Source organism: Hemitrygon akajei, chromosome 6 (genome assembly GCF_048418815.1).
Source record: "Hemitrygon akajei chromosome 6, sHemAka1.3, whole genome shotgun sequence".
NCBI lineage: Eukaryota > Metazoa > Chordata > Chondrichthyes > Myliobatiformes > Dasyatidae > Hemitrygon > Hemitrygon akajei.
Genome location: NC_133129.1, coordinates 5,997,732 through 6,017,602, shown reverse-complemented (window position 1 = coordinate 6,017,602; position 19,871 = coordinate 5,997,732). Strand labels below are relative to the sequence as shown.

The 19,871-nt window shown below is 44.5% G+C and overlaps 1 protein-coding gene across 2 annotated transcripts in view; it reads left to right on the top strand.

Moving 5' to 3' along the window:
• The window catches only part of nup155 (nucleoporin 155), a 278,025-nt gene that overhangs the window by 193,590 nt on the left and 64,564 nt on the right, over nucleotides 1–19,871 (top strand). The gene's annotated exons all lie outside the window — the stretch shown is intronic.

Below are 19,871 nucleotides of genomic sequence, written 5' to 3'. Positions count from 1 at the left end.
AGTGTGCCAGTATTTAGAGTGGCTTTGGCTCACCAGGCATAGGCGATTTCAGGTTTGGGTGAATTAAATTGTCATTACTCTCTCTCTGTTCTTATTTCTGCATTCCTCATCTATTAAGGCTTAGTAGTTTAGTGAGAATGCCTCTGCGACAGTGTTTTGTACTCTTTGTTGGATGTGTGATGCATCTGCACATGGTGCAAGGAGTTGCTTCTCCTGAGAGAACGGATTAAGCAACTGGAGCTGCAGCTTGATGACCTTCAACTCATACAGGAGAATGAGGAGGTGATAGACAGGAGTTACAGGAAGGTAATCACCCCAGGTTGCAGGAGACAGGTAACTGGGTGACCGTCAGGAGGAGGAGGGGAAATGCATAGCCAGTGCAGAGTACACCTGTGGCAGTTCCCCTTAGTAATAAGTATACAGTCTGCCCTCCTTATCCGCAGGGGATTGGTTCCGGCACCCCTGCGAATACCAAAAAACGCGAATGTTCAAGTCCCTTATTTAACCTGTCTCAGTGCGGTGGACTTTAGGACCTTGCGCAGCTTTGAATCCGCAGTGTTTCTGTTCACGAAAATAATCATGATCACGAAGAGAAAGTGGAAGTAATAAAGTGATCAGAAAGAGGTGAAACGCCATCGGTCATTGGAAAAGCATTAGGCTACAGCCGGTCAATGATCGGAACAATTTTAATGGAGCATGTGAAAGGCCCTGCCCTGATGAAAGTATAATTATTACTAAGCAACGCAGTGGTTTATCTACTGAAATACGTATGTTTCTTAAGTGTTTTATATGCATAGAAAGGTAAAATATATATTATATACTAAGAAAAGCATTTTACTAACTGATGCTAAATAATACCGGATGTACCTGTTCCGATTTCAAATCCGACTTAAAGATGGACTCAGGAACAGAACTTATCCGTAACCCGGGGACTGCCTGTACTTTTAAATCATCTCTAGATTACTTATAATACCTAATACAATGTAAATGCTATGTAAATAGCTGTTATACTGTATTGTTTAGGGAATAATGACAATAAAAAATAGTCTGTACATGCTCAAACAACGAGTGCTGGAGAGAGAACTTCCAGGTTTTCCCAATCCGCAGTTGGTTGAATCCGCGAATGCCGAACCCGCGGATAAGGAGGGCCGACTGTACATACTTTAGACACTATTGAGTGGGACAACCTGCCAGTGAGGAGCCACAGAGACCGGAACTCTGGCACAGAGTTTGGTGCTGTGGCTCAGAAGACCATAGAGGTGAAGAGGACTGCCGTGCTGATCGGAGATTACTTAGTCAGAGAAACAGAGATAAGGTTCTGTGAGCATGATAGAGACACCCAAATGGTATGTTGTCTTCCTGGTTCCAGAGTCAGGGATGTCTCGGATTGGGTCCATAGCTTTTTGAAGGGCGAGGGTGAGCAGCTCGAATTCTTGGTTTATTATAAATTGGCACCAATGATATCGGGAAAGAGGGTGAGGAGGCCCTTAAAGAGAGTTATTAGGGAGCCAGGTAGAAAGCTGAAAAAGAGGACCTCCACCGTAGTAATCTCTGGATTGCCTGTGCAGTGTGCCAGTCCGTAAGGAGAGGATGATTTGGCAGGAGAATACATGGCTGAGGAACTGGTGCAAGGGACAGGGTTTCAGATTTATGGATCACTTGGGGAAGGTATGACCTGTACAAAAGGGACAGGTTACACCTGAACCCGAAGGGGTCCAATATGCTTGGAGGAGGTTCACTAGAGTTGTTTGAGGGGGAGTTTAAACTAATTTGGCAGTGTGATGGGAACCAGAGTGATAGTGCTGAGGATGAGGTCATTGGTTTACAGAGGCAATATGTAGTCAGACTCTAGTAAGGAGAAGCTGATGATGGGACAAAATTGCAGTCAACGGGGTGAGTTGCTATGTAAAATTGAAAAGGGTTAATAAATGACTGAGGTGTTATATCTGAATGCATGCAGTATATGGAATAAGGTAGATGAACTTGCAGCACAGTTACAGATTGGCAGGTATGATATCATGGACATCACTGAATCATGGCTGAAAGAAAATTGTAGCTGGGAGCTTAATGTCCAAGGATACAAATTGTATCGAAAGGATAGGCAGGAAGGCAGTGTTGCTCTTTTGGTAAAAAATGAAATCAAATCATTATAAAGAGGTGACATAGGGTTGTAAGATGTTGAATCATTATGGATAGACCTAAGGAACTGCAAGGTTAAAAATACCCTGAAGGGACATACACAAAAGGTAGTAAGGATGTTGTCTACAAATTATAACAGGAGATAGAAAACCAGAGAAAAAATGCAGATGCAGGAAATCCAAGCAATATACACAAAATACTGAAGGGTCTAGGCCCAAAATGTCGACTGTACTCTTTTCCATAGATGCTGTCTGGCCTGCTGAGTTCCTCAAGGAGATAGAAAATGCTTGCCAAAAGGCAATGTTAGAATAGTCATGGGACATTTCAATATACAGGTAGATTGGGAAAATCAGGTTGGTGCTGGATTCTAAGAAGGGGGATTTCTAGAATGCCTATGAGATGGCTTTTTAGAGCAGCTCATGGTTGAGCCTTCTAAGAGATAAGAACATAAGATATAGGAGCAAGAGTAGGCCATCCGGCCCATCGAGCCTGCCCCGCCATTCAATAAGATCATGGCTGATCTGTCCATAACTCTGCTCCATCTATCTGTCTTTTCCCCATAACCCTTAATTCCCCTACTATGTAAAAATCTGTCTAACTGTATCTGAAATATATTTAGTGAAGAAACCTCAACTGCTTCCCTGGACAGAGAATTCCACAGATTCACCACTCTCTGGGGAAAAACAGTTTCTCCTCATCTCCATCCTAAACCTACTCCCCTGAATCTTGCGGCAATGTCCCCTAGTTCTAGTCTCACCTACCAATGGAAACAACTTTCCTACTTCTATCTTATCTATCTCTTTCAAAATTGTGTATGTTTCCATAAGATCCCCTCTCATTCTTCTGAATTCCAGAGAATATAGTCCCAGGCAACTCAATTCCTCCTCATAGATTAACCCCTTCATCTCTGGAATCAACCTGGTTAACCTCCTCTGCACTGCCTCCAAAGCCAGTATATCCTTCTTCAAGTATGGAGACCAGAACTGCACACAGTTCTCCAGGTGTATAGTTGCAGCATGACCTCCCTGCTCTTAAATTCAGTCACTCTAGCAATGAAGGCCAACATTCCGTTTACCACCTTAATAACCTGTTGTACCTGCAGATTAGCTATTCTGGATTGGGTATTGTGCAATGAACCAGAATTGATTAGAGAGCTAAGGTAAAAGAAATCCTTAGGGTCAAGTGATCATAATAGGATCAAATTCAGCCTGAAATTTGAACAAGAGAAGATAAAGCCAGATATATCAGTATTACAGTGGAGCAAAGGTATTTACAAAGACATGGGAAAGGAGTTGTCCAGAACTGATTGGAAAAGAAAAATGGCAAGGATGATCGCAGAGCAGCAATACCAGGGATTTCTGGAGGTAATTTGGAAGGCATGGGAGAAATATATCCCAAAGAGGAAGAAGCAAATGCCGCAGCTGTGGCTAAAAAGAGAAGTCAAAGCCAACATAAAAGCCAAAGAAAGAGCAAAAATTAGTGGGAAGTTAGAGGATTGGGAAGCTTTTAAATACCGATAGAAGGCAACTAAAAATGTCATTAAGAGGGTAAAGATTGAATATAAGCTAGCCAATAATATAAAGGAGATACTAAAACTTACTTCAGATACATAAAGTGAAAAGGAGAGGTGAGAGTGGATATCAAACCACTGGAAAATGATGCTGGAGAGGTAGTAATGGTTGACAATAAAATGGTGGACTAACTAAATAAGTATTTTATAACCATATAACAATTACAGCACGGAAACAGGCCATCTCAGCCCTTCTAGTTTGTGCCGAACACTTACTCTCACCTAGTCCGACCTGCACTCCGCCCATAACCTTCCATTCCTTTCCTGTCCATATACCTATCCAATTTTACTTTAAATGACAATATCGAACCTGCCTCTACCACTTCTACTGGAAGCTCATTCCACACAGCTACCACTCTCTGACTAAAGAGGTTCCCCCTCGTGTTACTCCTAAACTTTTGCCCCCTAACTCTCAACTCATGTCCTCTTATTTGAATCTCCACTACTCTCAATGGAAAAAGCCTATCCACGTCAGCTCTATCTAACCTCCTCATAATTTTAAATACCTCTATCAAGTCCCCCTTCAACCTTCTACGCTCCAAAGAATAAAGACCTAACTTGTTCAACCTTTCTTTGTAACTTAGTTGCTGAAACCCAGGTAACATTCTAGTAAATCTTCTCTGTACTCTCTCTATTTTGTTCACATCTTTCCTATAATTCGGTGACCAGAACTGTACACAATACTCCAAATTTGACTTACCAATGCCTTGTACAATTTTAACATTACATCCCAACTCCTATACTCAATGCTCTGATTCATAAAGGCCAGCATACCAAAAGCTTCCTTTACCACCCTATCCACATGAGATTCCACCTTCAGGGAACTGTGCACCATTATTCCTAGATCACTCTGTTCTACTGCATTCTTCAATACCCTACCATTTACCATGTATGTCCTATTTTGATTAGTCCTACCCAAAATGTAGCACCTCACACTTAACAGCATTAAACTCCATCTCCCCCATCTCTTTTGGCTCCACACATTGCTGTCCACTCTGATTCTCTAAGGGACCAATTTTATCCCTCACTATCCTTTTGCTATTAATATAACTGTAGAAACCCTTTGGATTTATTTTCACCTTACTTGCCAAAACAACCTCGTATCTTCTTTCAGCTTTTCTCATTTCTTAAGATTCTTTTTACATTCTTTATATTCTTCAAGCACCTCATTTACTCCATGCTGCCTATATTTATTGTAGATATCTCACTTTTTCCGAACCAAGTTTCTAATTTCCCTTGAAAACCATGGCTGTCTCAAACTTTTAACCTTTCCTTTCAACCTAACAGGAGCATAAGGATTCTGAACCCTCAGAATTTCACCTTTAAATGACCTCCATTTCTCTATTACATCCTTCCCATAAAACAAATTGTCCCAATCCATTCCTTCTAAATCCTTTCGCATCTCCTCTAAGTAAGCCTTTCTCCAATCAAAAATCTCAACCCTGGGTTCAGTCCTATCCTTCTCCATAATTATATTGAAACTAATGGCATTGTGATCACTGGACCCGAAGTGCTCCCCAACACATACCTTCGTCACCTGACCTCTCTCATTCCCTCGGCCTTACCTCACTTGGAGTAAAGCTCGTCCTCAGCCTGTGCTCGCCAAAGTCTCTCGAGCCAAAGCCTTCCTACTCTGTCTCCCTCTACTACGTCGCCTGCTCCATTTATCTGCTCGCTTTTTAAATTCTCCCGCTGCCTCACGGGCCAACTTTTGCGCGCTTGTGCAGTCGTGCCCCGTTCAACCCTCACCTCTGCCTGTTGAGCCAAAGCCATCTCACTCTGCCTCAACAACACACACAAAATGCTGGTGGAACACAGCAGGCCAGGCAGCATCTATAGTGAGAAGTGCTGTCGACGTTTCGAGCCGTGACCCTTCGTCAGGACTAACCGAAAGGAAAGATAGTAAGAGATTTGAAAGTAGTGGTTACGAGGTTAATTCCTGGGATGTCCGGACTGTCACGCAGAGAGGATAGAGAGACTGGGCTTGTACACGCTGGAATTAAGGAGATTGAGAGGGGATCTGATTGCAACATATAAGATTATTAAGGGATTGGACAAGATAGAGGCAGGAAATATGTTCCAGATGCTGGGAGAGTCCAGTACCAGAGGGCATGGTTTGAGAATAAGGGGTAGGTCATTTAGGACAGAGTTAAGGAAAAACTTCTTCTCCCAGAGAGTTGTGGGGGTCTGGAATGCACTGCCTTGGAAGGCAGTGGAGGCCAATTCTCTGGATGCTTTCAAGAAGGAGCTAGATAGGTATCTTATGGATAGGGGAATCAAGGGATATGGGGACAAGGCAGGAACCGGGTATTGATAGTAGATGATCAGCCATGATCTCAAAATGGCGGTGCAGGCACGAAGGGCCGAATGGTCTACTTCTGCACCTATTGTCTATTGTCTATAGTGGGGGGAGGGGAAAATGCGAAATGATAGGAGAAGACCGGAGGAGGTGGGATAAAGCTAAGAGCTGGAAAGGTGATTGGCGAAAGTGATACAGAGCTGGAGAAGGGAAAGGATCGTGGGACGGGAGGCCTCGGGAGATACCATTTAGCACCAGGCCATTGTCTCCTATACCATCACCAACCTTAGCAGCTCTGGGGATCTCCCATCCACTGCCACCAACCTCATAGTTCCCACACCCCGCACTTCCCGTTTCTACCTCCTACCCAAGATCCACAAACCTGCCTGTTCAGGTAGACCTATTGTCTCAGCTTGCTCCTGCCCCTCTGAACTCATTTCTGCATACCTTGACACTGTCTTATCCCCCCTTGTTCAATATCTTCCCACCTACGTTCATGACACTTCTCATGCTTTGAATTTTTTCAATGATTTTAAGTTCCCTGGCTCCCACCATCTTATTTTCACCATGGATGTCCAGTCCCTATATACTTGCATCCCCCACCGAGATGCTCTTGAAGCTCTTCGCTTTTGTTTGGATTCCAGACCTATCCAATTCCCCTCTACCACACTCTCCTCCGTCTAGCGGAATTAGTTCTTACTCTCAATAATTTCTCCTTTGGCTCCTCCCACTTCCTCCAAACCAAGGGTGTAGCCATGGGCACCTGTACGGGTCCCAGTTATGCCTGCCTTTTTGTTGGCTTTGTGGAACAGTCCATGTTCCAAGTCTATACGGGTATCCATCCCCCTCTTTTCCTTCGCTACATCGACGACTGCATTGGTGCTGCCTCCTGCACGCATGTTGAGCTCGTCGACCTCATTAACTTTGCCTCCAACTTTCACCCTGCCCTCAAATTTACCTGGTCCATTTCCGACACCTCCCTCCCCTTTCTTGATCTTTCGGTCTCCATCTCTGGAGACGGCCTATCTACTGATATCTACTATAAGCCTACAGACTCTCGCAGCTACCTGGACTATTCACCTGGACTCTTTTGGAAGAAGACAGCGAGTCTTTGAGAGGAAGTGCGGCGGAGGCCATTTTCAAATTGCTTCTCAGATCGGAGTTCTGAGAGGCGGGACTGCGCAGGCGCGTGAAGGAGGCCTGGGAAAGAGGGAAGATATAAAAAGAACGCAGCCTTAAGCAGTGGGCAGCTTCGTTTGCGGGCAGCGGAGTGAGCCGGGAGCAGAGTGTAGGGCTTGGGCTCAGAGGGCTTAGGCGGAAGAGGGCACAGTAGGCTTGTCTTTTAGTTCTCCTTGTTATTTTCAGTTATTCAGGAAGTATGAGTGTGAGGGCAGCTTGTTGTTCTCGGTGTCGGATGTGGGAGATCCTGGAGTCTCCGAGCCTCCCGGACGTCCACATCTGCGCCAGGTGCGCCGAACTGCAGCTCCTGAGGGACCGAGTTAGGGAACTGGAGCTGCAGCTCGATGACCTTCGCCTGGTCAGGGAGAGTGAGGAGGTGATAGAGAGGAGTTACAGGCAGGTGGTCACTCCGGGGCCACGGGAGGCAGATAGGTGGGTCACGGTCAGGAAGGGGAAGAGGCAGGTACTAGAGAGTACCCTAGTGGCTGTACCCCTTGATAATAAGTACTCATGTTTGAGTACTGTTGGGGGGGACAGCCTACCTGGAGGAAGTGTCAGTGGCCGGGCCTCCGGCACAGAGGACGGCCCTGTAGCTCAGAAGGGTAGGGATAGAAGAAAGAGGACCATAGTAATAGGGGACTCGATAGTCAGGGCTTCAGACAGGCGGTTCTGTGGAGGTGATCGGGGTCCCGGATGGTAGTTTGCCTCCCTGGTGCCAGAGTTCGGGACGTTTCTGATCGCGTCCAAGATATCCTGAAGTGGGAGGGTGAGGAGCCAGAGGTCGGGGTACATGTAGGTACCAATGACATAGGTAGGAAAGGGGAAGAGGTCCTGAAACGAGAGTATAGGGAGTTAGGAAGGCAGTTAAGAAGAAGGACCGCAAAGGTAGTAATCTCGGGATTACTGCCTGTGTCACGCGACAGTGAGAGTAGGAATGGAATTAGGTGGAGGATGAATGCGTGGCTGAGGGATTGGAGCAGGGGGCAGGGATTCAAGTTTCTGGATCATTGGGACCTCTTCTGGGGCAGGCGTGACCTGTTCAAGAAGGACGGGTTACACTTGAATCCTGGGGGGACCAATATCCTAGCGGGGAGGTTTACTAGGGCTACAGAGCAGACTTTAAACTAGTAAGATGGGGGGGGGGCAGGAATCAATTTGAGGAAACTATGGGAGAGGAGGTTAGTTCACCAGTAGAGCAAGTAAGTAGACAGTGTGTGAGGGAGGAAAGGCAGGTGATGGAGAAGGGATGCGCTCAGCCCGAAGATGTAGGGGAGAAGAAAGAAAAGGATAATAAATTTGAATGCATTGTTAGGGATGAAAAGAGAGGAGGAGGTGGAGAGTATCTTAAATGTATCTATTTTAATGCTAGGAGCATTGTAAGAAAGGTGGATGAGCTTAAAGTGTGGATTGATACCTGGAAATATGATGATGTGGCTATTTGTGAAACATGGTTGCAGGAAGGGTGTGATTGGCAACTAAATATTCCTAGATTTAGTTGCTTCAGGTGTGATAGAGTAGGAGGGGCCAGAGGAGGAGGTGTTGCATTGCTTGTCCGAGAAAATCTTATGGCGGTGCTTTGGAAGGATAGATTAGAGAGCTCCTCTAGGGAGGCTATTTGGGTGGAATTGAGGAATGGGAAAGGTGTAGTAACACTGATAGGAGTGTATTATAGGCCACCTAATGGGGAGCGTGAGTTGGAAGAGCAAATGTGTAAGGAGATAGCAGATATTTGTACTAAACACAAGGTGGTGATTGTGGGAGATTTTAATTTTCCACACATAGATTGGGAAGCTCATTCTGTAAAAGGGCTGGATGGTTTAGAGTTTGTGAAATGTGTGCAGGATAGTTTTTTGCAACAATACATAGAAGTACCGACTAGAGATGGGGCAGAGTTGGATCTCCTGTTAGGGAATGCGATAGGTCAGCTGACAGATGTATGTGTTGGGAAGCACTTCGGGTCCAGTGATCACAATAGCATTAGCTTCAATATAATTATGGAGAAGGACAGGACTGGAGCTGGAGTTGAGATTTTTGATTGGAGAAAGGCTAACTTTGAGGAGATGCGAAGGGATTTAGAGAGAGTGGATTGGGTCAAGTTGTTTTATGGGAAGGATGTAATAGAGAAATGGAGGTCATTTAAGGGTGAAATTATGAGGGTACAGAATCTTTATGTTCCTGTTAGGTTGAAAGGAAAGGTTAAAGGTTTGAAAGCGCCATGGTTTTCAAGGGATATTAGAAACTTGGTTCGGAAAAAGAGGGATGTCTACAATAGATATAGGCAGCATGGAGTAAAGGAATTGCTCGAGGAATATAAAGAATGTAAAAGGAATCTTAAGAAAGAGATTAGAAAAGCTAAAAGAAGATACGAGTTTGGTTTGGCAAATGAGGTGGAAGTAAATCCGAAAGGTTTCTACAGTTATATTAAAAGCAAGAGGATAGTGAGGGATAAAATTGGTCCCTTAGAGAATCAGGGTGGTCAGCTATGTGTGGAGCCGAGGGAGATGGAAGAGATTTTGAACGATTTCTTCTCTTCGGTGTTCACTAAGGAGAAGGATATTGAATTGTGTAAGGTGTGGGAAACAAGTAAGGAAGTTATGGAACCTATGACAATTAAAGAGGTGGAAGTACTGGCACTTTTAAGAAATTTAAAAGTGGGTAAATCTCCGGGTCCTGACAGGATATTCCCCAGGACCTTGAGGGAAGTTTGTGTAGAGATAGCAGGAGCTCTGACGGAGATCTTTCAGATGTCATTAGAAATGGGGATTGTGCCGGAGGATTGGCGTATTGCTCATGTGGTTCCATTGTATAAAAAGGGTTCTAGAAGTAAGCCTAGCAATTATAGACCTGTCAGTTTGACATCAGTGGTGGGTAAATTAATGGAAAGTATTCTTAGAGATAGTATTTATAATTATCTGGATAGACAAGATCTGATTAGGAGTAGCCAGCATGGATTTGTGCGTGGAAGGTCATGTTTGACAAACCTTATTGAATTTTTTGAAGAAGTTACGAGGAATGTTGACGAGGGTAAGGCAGTGGATGTAGTCTATATGGACTTCAGCAAGGCCTTTGACAAAGTTCCACATGGAAGGTTAGTTAAGAAGGTTCAGTTGTTAGGTATTAATGCTGGAGTAATAAAATGGATTCAACAGTGGCTAGATGGGAGATGCCAGAGAGTAGTGGTGGATAATTGTTTATCGGGATGGAGGCCGGTGACTAGCGGGGTGCCTCAGGGATCTGTTTTGGGCCCAATGTTATTTGTAATATACATAAATGATCTGGATGATGGGGTGGTAAATTGGATTAGTAAGTATGCCGATGATACTAAGGTAGGAGGTGTTGTGGATAATGAGGTGGGTTTTCAAAGCTTGCAGGGAGATTTATGCCGGTTAGAAGAATGGGCTGAACGTTGGCAGATGGAGTTTAATGCTGAGAAGTGTGAGGTTCTACATTTTGGCAGGAATAATCCAAATAGAACATACAGGGTAAATGGTAGGGCATTGAGGAATGCAGTGGAACAGAGAGATCTAGGAATAACAGTGCATAGTTCCCTGAAGGTGGAGTCTCATGTAGATAGGGTGGTGAAGAAGGCTTTTGGAACGCTGGCCTTTATAAATCAGAGCACTGAGTACAGAAGTTGGGATGTAATGTTAAAATTGTACAAGGCATTGGTACGGCCAAATTTGGAATATTGTGTACAGTTCTGGTCACCGAATTATAGGAAAGATATCAATAAATTAGAGAGAGTGCAGAGACGATTTACTAGGATGTTACCTGGGTTTCAGCACTTAAGTTACAGAGAAAGGTTGAACAAGTTAGGTCTCTATTCATTGGAGCGTAGACGGTTGAGGGGGGATTTGATCGAGGTATTTAAAATTTTGAGAGGGCCTTAGATGGAGAGATGTCGCCCCGCCCACTCATGCTCAATGACTGCTTGGACCTCGAAAAAATTCATTATTCAGTTCTCAATTCAGATCTAAAGTTCCATAAGGTCTGGGGACCTTTTATCGAGTACTTTCATAACCTTCCTCTTGACTAGGGTTTTTTTTTTCTTTTCGGTCCCTTGCTTTCAGCTCCTTTTTTTTCTGGTAGTAGGCATTATTATCCTCTGTTGCTAAGTGTATTCACAGTCTGGGAGTTTGATTGTCCTGAATGATACTCTCTATATTGTGTTGTGGTTGGTCTGGAGTTGTTTTTTTTTGTGTTGTGGGGCTTGGGGAGGATACTAAGTTTACTTGTCTTCAATTTAGGTGCTTTTTTGTCAAATTCTCTTCCTTTGTAGCATATTGTCATTGTATGCTTAATTTTGCACTGTATTAATGTTCCTCATTGGGATTTGGGGTTTTTAATTTGTAAAATGTATAGAAAAACTAATAAAAATAATTTTAAAAAATAAATAAAATTCTGAGAGGGATAGATAAAGTTGACGTGAATAGGCTGTTTCCATTGAGGGTAGGGGAGATTCAAACGAGAGGACATGATTTGAGAGTTAGGGGGCAAAAGTTTAAGGGAAACACGAGGGGGTATTTCTTTACTCAGAGAGTGATAGCTGTGTGGAATGAGCTTCCTGTAGAAGTAGTAGAGGCCAGTTCAGTTGTGTCATTTAAGGTAAAATTGGATAGGTATATGGACAGGAAAGGAGTGGAGGGTTATGGGCTGAGTGCGGGTAGGTGGGACTAGGTGAGATTAAGAGTTCGGCACGGACTAGGAGGGCCGGAATGGCCTGTTTCCGTGCTGTGATTGTTATATGGTTATTCCTCTTCCCACCTTGTCTCTTGCAAAAATGCTATCCCCTTCTCGCAATTCCTCCATCTCCGCCCCATCTGCTCTCGGGATGAGGCTTTTCATTCCAGGACGAAGGAGATGTCTTCCTTTTTTAAACAAAGAGGCTTCCCTTCGTCCACCATCAACTCTGCTCTCAAACGCATCTCTCCCATTTCCCGCACATCTGCCCTCACCCCATCCACCCGCCACCCCACTCGGGATAGGGTTCCCCTTGTCCTTATCTACCACCCCACCAGCCTCCAGGTCCAACGTATAATTCTCCATAACTTCCGCCACCTCCAACGGGATCCCACTACCAAGCACATTTTTCCCTTCCCCCCCTCTTTCTGCTTTTCGCAGGGATCGCTCCCTACACGACTCCCTTGTCCACTCGTCCTCCCCATCCCTTCCCACCGATCTCCCTCCTGGCACTTATCCTTGTAAATGGAACAAGTGCTACACCTGCCCTTACACTTCCTCCCTCACCACCATTCAGGGCCCCAGACAGTCCTTCCAGGTGAGGCGAGTTCACCTGTGAGTCAGCTGGTGTGGTACACTGCGTCTGGTGCTCCCGGTGTGGCCTTTTATATATTGGTGAGACCCGACGCAGACTGGGAGACCATTTCGCGGAACACCTACGCTTGGTCCGCCAGAAAAAGCAGGATCTCTCAGTGGCCACACATTTTAATTCCACGTCCCATTCCCATTCTGATATGTCTGTCCATGGCCACCTCTATTGTCAAAATGAATCCAAACTCAGGTTGGAGGAACAACACCTTATATACCGGCTGGGTAGCCTCCAACCTGATGGCATGAAAATTGACTTCTCTAACTTCCGTTAATGCCCCTCCTCCCCTTCTTACCCCATCCCTGACATATTTAGTTGTTTGCCTGTTCTCCATCTCCCTCTGGTGTCCCCCCCCCTTTCTTTCTCCCGAGGCCTCCCGTCCCATGATCCTTTCCCTTCTCCAGCTCTGTATCACTTTCGCCAATCACCTTTCCAGCTCTTAGCTTCATCCCACCCCCTCCGGTCTTCTCCTATCATTTCACATTTCCCGTCCCCCCACTACTTTCAAATCTCTTACTATCTTTCCTTTCGAATGGTCTCAGCCCGAAACGTCGACAGCGCTTCTCACTATAGATCCTGCCTGGCCTGCTGTGTTCCACCAGCATTTTGTGTGTGTTGTTGTTTGAATCTCCAGCATCTGCAGATTTCCTCGTGTTCACTCTGCCTCAGTCCACTCCGACAATAGCTGCTGTATATGGTGGTCTTTTTTTTTAACCTTTGGCGCGCTACTTCACGAGCCTACACAGTCTAACCTCTGTTCCCCGATCAGTTTAAAAAAAGGCTCTCTCTGAAATGCCTTCACTTCTTCACTCTCTGCCTCTTGCTTTGATTTTGTATCACTCTTCACAGTAAAAGACAATAGCAGTATGGTGAAAGTTCTAGGTCTCAGGGGTCATGAAGTTGGTAAAGTTGCCATTACTAGGGAGAAGGGTCTTGGGAAGCTGAAAGGACTGAAGGTGTTCAGGTCAGGTAGACCAGTTGGTGTACATCTGAGGGTTCTGAAAGAGGTAGCTGAAGAGATTGTGGAGACATTAGTAATGATCTTTTAAGAATCACTAGAATCTGGAATGGTTCCAGAAGATTGAAAAATTGCAAGATGGGAGAGAGACAGAAGAAAAGTAATTACAGTCCAGTTAGTCTGACCTTAGTGATTGGGAAGATGTTGTTGATTGTTAAGATGTAGTTTCAGGATCTGTGACACATATGATAAAATAGGCTGTAGTCAGCATGGTTTCATCAAGAGAAAATCTTGCTTGACAAATGTGTTGGAATTCTTTGAAGAAATAACAAGCAGGGTAGACAAAGGAGATAAAGAATCAGTTCACGTTGTGTACTTGGATTTTCAGAAGGCCTTTGACAAGGTGCCACACATGAGGCTGCTTTACGAGCTATGAGCCTGTGGTATTGGGAAAGATTCTAGCATGCTTAAAGCAGTGGCCAATTGGCAGGAGGCAAAGAGTGGGAATAAAGGAAACCTTTTCTGGTTGGCTGCCGGTGTCTAATCGTTTTCCACAGGGGTCTGAGTTGGGACTGATTCTTTTTACGTTGTGTGTCAGTGATTTGGATGACATAATTGATGGCTTTGTTGCAAAGTTTGCAGAAGATATGAAGATAGGTAGATGGGCAGGTACTTTTGAGGAAGGACTTATTAGGAGATTGGGCAAAGAAGCGGCAGATGGACTACAGTATTGGGAAGTGAATGGTTATGTATTTTGGTTGACTATTTTTAAATTGAGAGAAGATGCAAAAAATCTGAGGAACAGGATTCCCTAAATGTCAATTTGCAGCTTGAGTAATGAGGAAGGCAAATGGGATGTTGCCATTCATTTCAAGAGGACTAGAATATAAAAGCAAGGATGTAAAGTTGAGACTTTATAAAGCACTGGTGAGGGCTCACTTGAAGTATTGTGAGCAGTATTGGGCCCCTTATCTTAGAAAGGATGTGTTGTAGCTGGAGAAAATGATTCCAGAATAGAATGGCTTGTCATGTGAAGATTGTTTGATGGCTTTGGGCCTGTATTCACTGAAATTCAGAAGAATGAGGGGTGACCTCATTGAAACCTCTCGAATGGTGAAAGGCCTTGATAGAGTGGATGTGGAAAGGATAGAGAGGATGTTTCCTATGATGGGAGAGCAAAACCAAAAGACACTTTCAGCATAGAGGGGCCTCATTTTAGAATGGAGGTAAGGTACTTTTTCAGCCAGAGAGTGGTGAATCTGTGGAACTGATTGCCACAGGCAGCTGTGGAGGCCAAGTCTGTATGTGTGTTTAACGCAGAGGTTGATAGTTTCTTGGTTGGTCAGGGGATGAAGGGATATGGAGTGAAGGCAGGAGATTGGGGCTGAGAGGAAAATTAGATCAGCCATGATAAAATGACAGCAGACTTGATGGGCCAAATGACCTAATTCTGCACCTATACCTTATGGTCTTGTGGTCCTGTGATTAGGCTGGGATTAACTAGGTTGGTTGCTAAGTAGGGCAGCTTGTTAGTCCAGAACAGCCTGTTCCGCTCTGATTCGTGAAATAAAATAAAGTCAATAAGCCGTGGAAGAAGGAAGTTGTATCACTTTGATGGGGTTATACTACTGGCCTCCCAGTAGTCAGCAGATTATGGTGTAAGAGCAGCAGCGCCATTTTTGTGAGTGATTTTAATTTTCACAATGTTGATTAGTTTTTGACTACCTTCTTGAAAAGGAGAGTTCCCTGAAATAGTCACCAAGAGGATAGATTTGCATAAGGCAATGAGTAATAAGATTGTACAAGACTTGGCTGGTGAGTTTGTAGAATATGAAAATTAGTAAAATGGGTGACAATGTCAGAGGTTACCAAAAACTGCAATGGATCTTGAACACTTAAGAAATTCAGCAGAGTATTAACAAATAACTTTCAATTGCAATAAGTAGAGAAATGGGTAGCGAATTCAAGCCAATATAGGACTTGCATAGTTACTGTCAGACCTCAGAGTTCTGGTGTGGAACAGATCGATCAAAGTGTTTAAGTACATTGCTTACTGAAAGAGGCATCACGGGTGGATAGTGGCATTTGATCTGCTGACTCTCATAGAAACAGAAAACCTACAGCACAATACAGGTCCTTTGGCCCACAATGCTGTGCCGAACATGTTCTTACTTTAGAAATTACCTAGTGTTATCCATAGCCCTCTATTTTTATAAGCTCCATGTACCAAATGGTCAATCATGGCATTGGATCTTTTTGTTGCCAACTGCCATCAGGATATCAACTGTTTTGACTTCAACAGTGCTCTATCGAATTCCAACCATATCCCTTCTGAACACTCTGCTCCCCACTAATCCCACTTCACCATCAAACCTGCAAACAAAGGGGGTGCTGTAATAGTCTGGCAGACTACCCTTTACCTTGCTGAGGCCCAGCGACAACTTTCAGACACCCTCCTATTTACCACTTGGAACAGGATCCTAGTAAGGAGCACCGGGCCCTTGTTTCCACACGAAGTACACTGCAGATGCTGTGGTCAAATCAACACATACAAAAGCTGAATGAACTCAGCAGGTCGGGCAGCATCCATTGGAAAAAGTTTTTTCCACACCGTCACTGAACTTATTAGCTCTGGGGATCTCCAATCCACTGCCACCAACCTCATAGTTCCCACACCCCACACCTACCGTTTCTACCTCCTACCCAAGATGCAAAAACCTGCCTGTCCAGGTAGACCTATCATTTCAGCTTGTTCCTACTCCACTGAACTCGTATCTTCATATCTTGACTCTGTTTTATCTCTCCAGTTCAGTTCCTTCCTACCGACATCCCTGACACTTCACGTGCTCTGGATCTTTACAATGATTTCAAGTTTCCTGGCCCCCATCATCTTATTTCAGCTATGGATATCCAGTCCCTATAAACCTCCATCCTCCACCAGAAAGGCCTCAGAGCTCTTGTTTCTTTTGGGACACCAGACCCACTCTCCTCCATCTAGCAGAACTTGTCCTCACTCTTAAAAATTTTCTCCTTAGGTTCCTCCCACTTCCTTCAAACAAAAGGTGTAGCCATGGGGACTCGCAAGGTCCCAGCTACACCTGCCTTTCCTAAGTTCCAAGCCTACATTGGTGTCTGTCCCTGACTTTTCCTAAACTATATCGATGATTTCATTTGTGCTGCTTCCTACACCCATGCAGAGCTCATGTGACTTCATCAATTTTGCCTCCAACTTCCACTCTGCCCTCACATTTACCTGGCCCATTTCTGGCACCTTCCTCCCTTTTCTCGATCTCTTTCTTGCTCTCTCAGTTCTGGTCTACATACTTGAGGAAGGATATACTGGCTTTGGAGGCAGTGCAGATGAGGTTCACCAGGTTGATTCCAGGAATGAAGGGATTAACCTATGAGGCGAGATTGAGTTGCTTGGGACTATACTCTCTCGAATTCAGAAGAATGAGAGGGGATCTTATAAAAACATACCAAATCTTGAAAGGGATAGGTAAGATAGAAGTAGGAAAGTTGTTTCCATTGGTAGGTGAGACTAGAAGTAGGGGACATTGCCTCAAGATTCGGGGAGAAGATTTAGGATGGAGATGAGGAGAAACTGTTTTTCCCAGAGAGTGGTGAATCTGTGGAATTCTCTGCCCAAGGAAGCAGTTGATGCTTCTTCACTAAATATATTTAAGATATGGTTAGATAGGTTTTTACATAGTAGGGGAATTAAGGGTTAGGGGGAAAAGACAGGTAGATGGAGCTGAGTTTACGGACAGATCAACCATGATCTTATTGAATGGTGGGGCAGGATCAATGGGCTGGATGGCCTACTCCTACTCCTATTTCTTATGTTCTCTCTCTCTCTCTCCCTCTCCCCCTCTCCCCCTCTCCCCCTCTCCCCCTCTCCCCCCTCTCTCCCCTCCCCCCCCCTCTCTCCCCTCCCCCCCTCCCCCTCTCTCCCTCTCTCTCTCTCTCCCTCTCTCCCTCTCAAGACAGCTTATCTACTGATTTCTATTATAAACCAATGGACTTTCATAGCTACCTGGACTAAACCTCCTCCCACCCTGTTATTGTAAAAATGCCATCCCCTTCTCAATTCCATCGTTTCTGCTGCATCTGCTCCCAGGATGAGGCTTTTCATTCTAGATTGAAGGAGATATCCTTGTTTTTCAAAGAAGGGGGCTTCCCTTTCTCTACCATCAACATTGCACTTACATTTAATACACATCTGCTCTTACCCTATCCTCTTGCCACCCTACCAGAAATTAGAGTTTCTCTCGTCCTCACCTACCACCCCACCAGCCCCCACGTCCAGTACATAATTCCCTGGAACTTCTGCCATCTCCAACAGGAAGCACATCTTCCCACCTCCCCCCCTCCCCACTTTCTCCTTTCCACAGGATTGCTCACTATGCAACTCCATTGTCCATTCCCACTGATCTCCCTCTTGGCGCTTATTGTTGCAAGCAGAACAAAGGCTGCACCTGCCCCTACACCTCCTCCCTCACTACCACTCAGGCCCCCAAACAGTCCTTCCAGGTGAGGCGGCACTTCACCTTTAGGTCCATTGAGGTCATATACTGTGTTTAGTGCACCTGGTGTGTCCTGCTGTATTTCGGTGAGACACGATGTAGAAGGGAGACCGCTTTGCTGAGCACCCACATTCCTTCCGCCAGAAAAAGCGGGATCTCCCAGTGGCCACCCATGTTAATTTCACTTCCCATTTCCATTCTGATATATCAATCCATGGCCTCCTCTACTGTCATGATGAGACCATACTTGGGTTGGAGGAGCAACAACTTATTTTCCATCTGGGTAGCCTCCAAGCTGATGGCATGAACATTGATTTCTCTAACTTCTGGTAATGGCCCCTCCTTCACCATTCCCTATTCCCTTTTCCTTCTTTCACCTTGCCTGCCCATTGCCTCCCTCTGGTGCTCCTCCCCCCTTTTCTTTCTTCCATGATCTTCTGTCCTCCCTCCTTCTCCAGCCCTGTATCTATTGCATCAATCAACTTTCCAACTCTTTATTTCATCCCTCCCCTCCTAGTTTCACCTATCACCTTGTGTTTCTCTCTTCCCTCCCGCAACTCTTCTTTTTTTCTCTAGTCCTACCGAAAGGTCTCAGCTTGAAACGTCAACTACTTTTTCCATAGATGCTGCCAGGCCTGCCGAATTGGGGGAAAGTATAATTAGAATAGAATTCGGCATGAACCAGGCAGATGAAATTGGTATGGCTGTTATGCAAGTCTGCCTCTAACATGTGGTAGTAACTTAAAAATCATTTGGTCAGAAATCAGAAGTAAAACAACGATGGCAAAGTTTGGGAATCTTGAATGACAAGAATTTGCAAATGTTGTTGGAAAGGAAGTAATTTGTAAGGTTGAGAAGGCTGACATCACACAGTCTTTGAAGAATATGACAATAGCAAAATGGAGACTGAAGAGCAGGCAAGTAGGTAGATTTTGGAAAGTTGCAAAGAAATAATAGGGTAGTTGTCATGGGAGACTTCAACTTCCCTAATATTAATAGGCACATCCTTAGTGGAAAAGGTTTAGATGGGGCAGAATTTGTTGGATATTTTCAAACCAGGTGATGTGGGCTGGCCGACTAACTAGAGCCATAATGGTTCTCAGACTAGGTAATGAACCTGGTCAGTTGACAGATCTGTCAGTGGGTAAGCATTTCAGAGATAGTAACCAGAACTCCAAGCTTGTCATGGACAAACATAGGAGCAGACAGTATTGGAGAGCATTTAATTGTGGGAGGGCTAATTATGAAGGTGTCAGGCAGGTATGTGAGCAAAATAGGGAAATGTTTAACGGGAATGTGGAGATTGTTTAGGAATCACATGTATGGGGTTCAAACCATGTTTGACTTGTGAAATCTGTTGTTTTGTGACAGCAATACATTGAAATACATAGTAATAAAAAGTGTAAATTACAACAAGTATATACAAAAATAAGAAAATTATGTTAGAAGTGCTAAAATAGAGGGAAAAAATAGTGAGGCAGTGTTCATAGATTCATTGTCCGTTCAGAAATCTGCTGGTGGAGGGGAAGAAGCTGTTCCTGAAACGTTGAGTGTGTGTCTTCATGTCCCCGAACCACCTGTTGATGGTAGCAATTAGAATAAGACATATCCTGGGTGATGTGGGTTGTTAATGATGGATGCCGCCTTTTTGAGGTTGGATGCTACAGAGGCTAGTGCCCATGAGGAAGCTGGCTGAACTTACAACTATCTGCAGCATTTTTCCTGATGCCATGCAGTGGTCACTCCATACCAGATGGTGATGCAACTTGTTAGAATGCTCTCCACAGTACATCTGTAGAAACTTGTGAGCGTCTTTGGTGATATATCAATTCTTCTCAAACTCCTCATGAAATATAGCTGCTGTTCTGCTT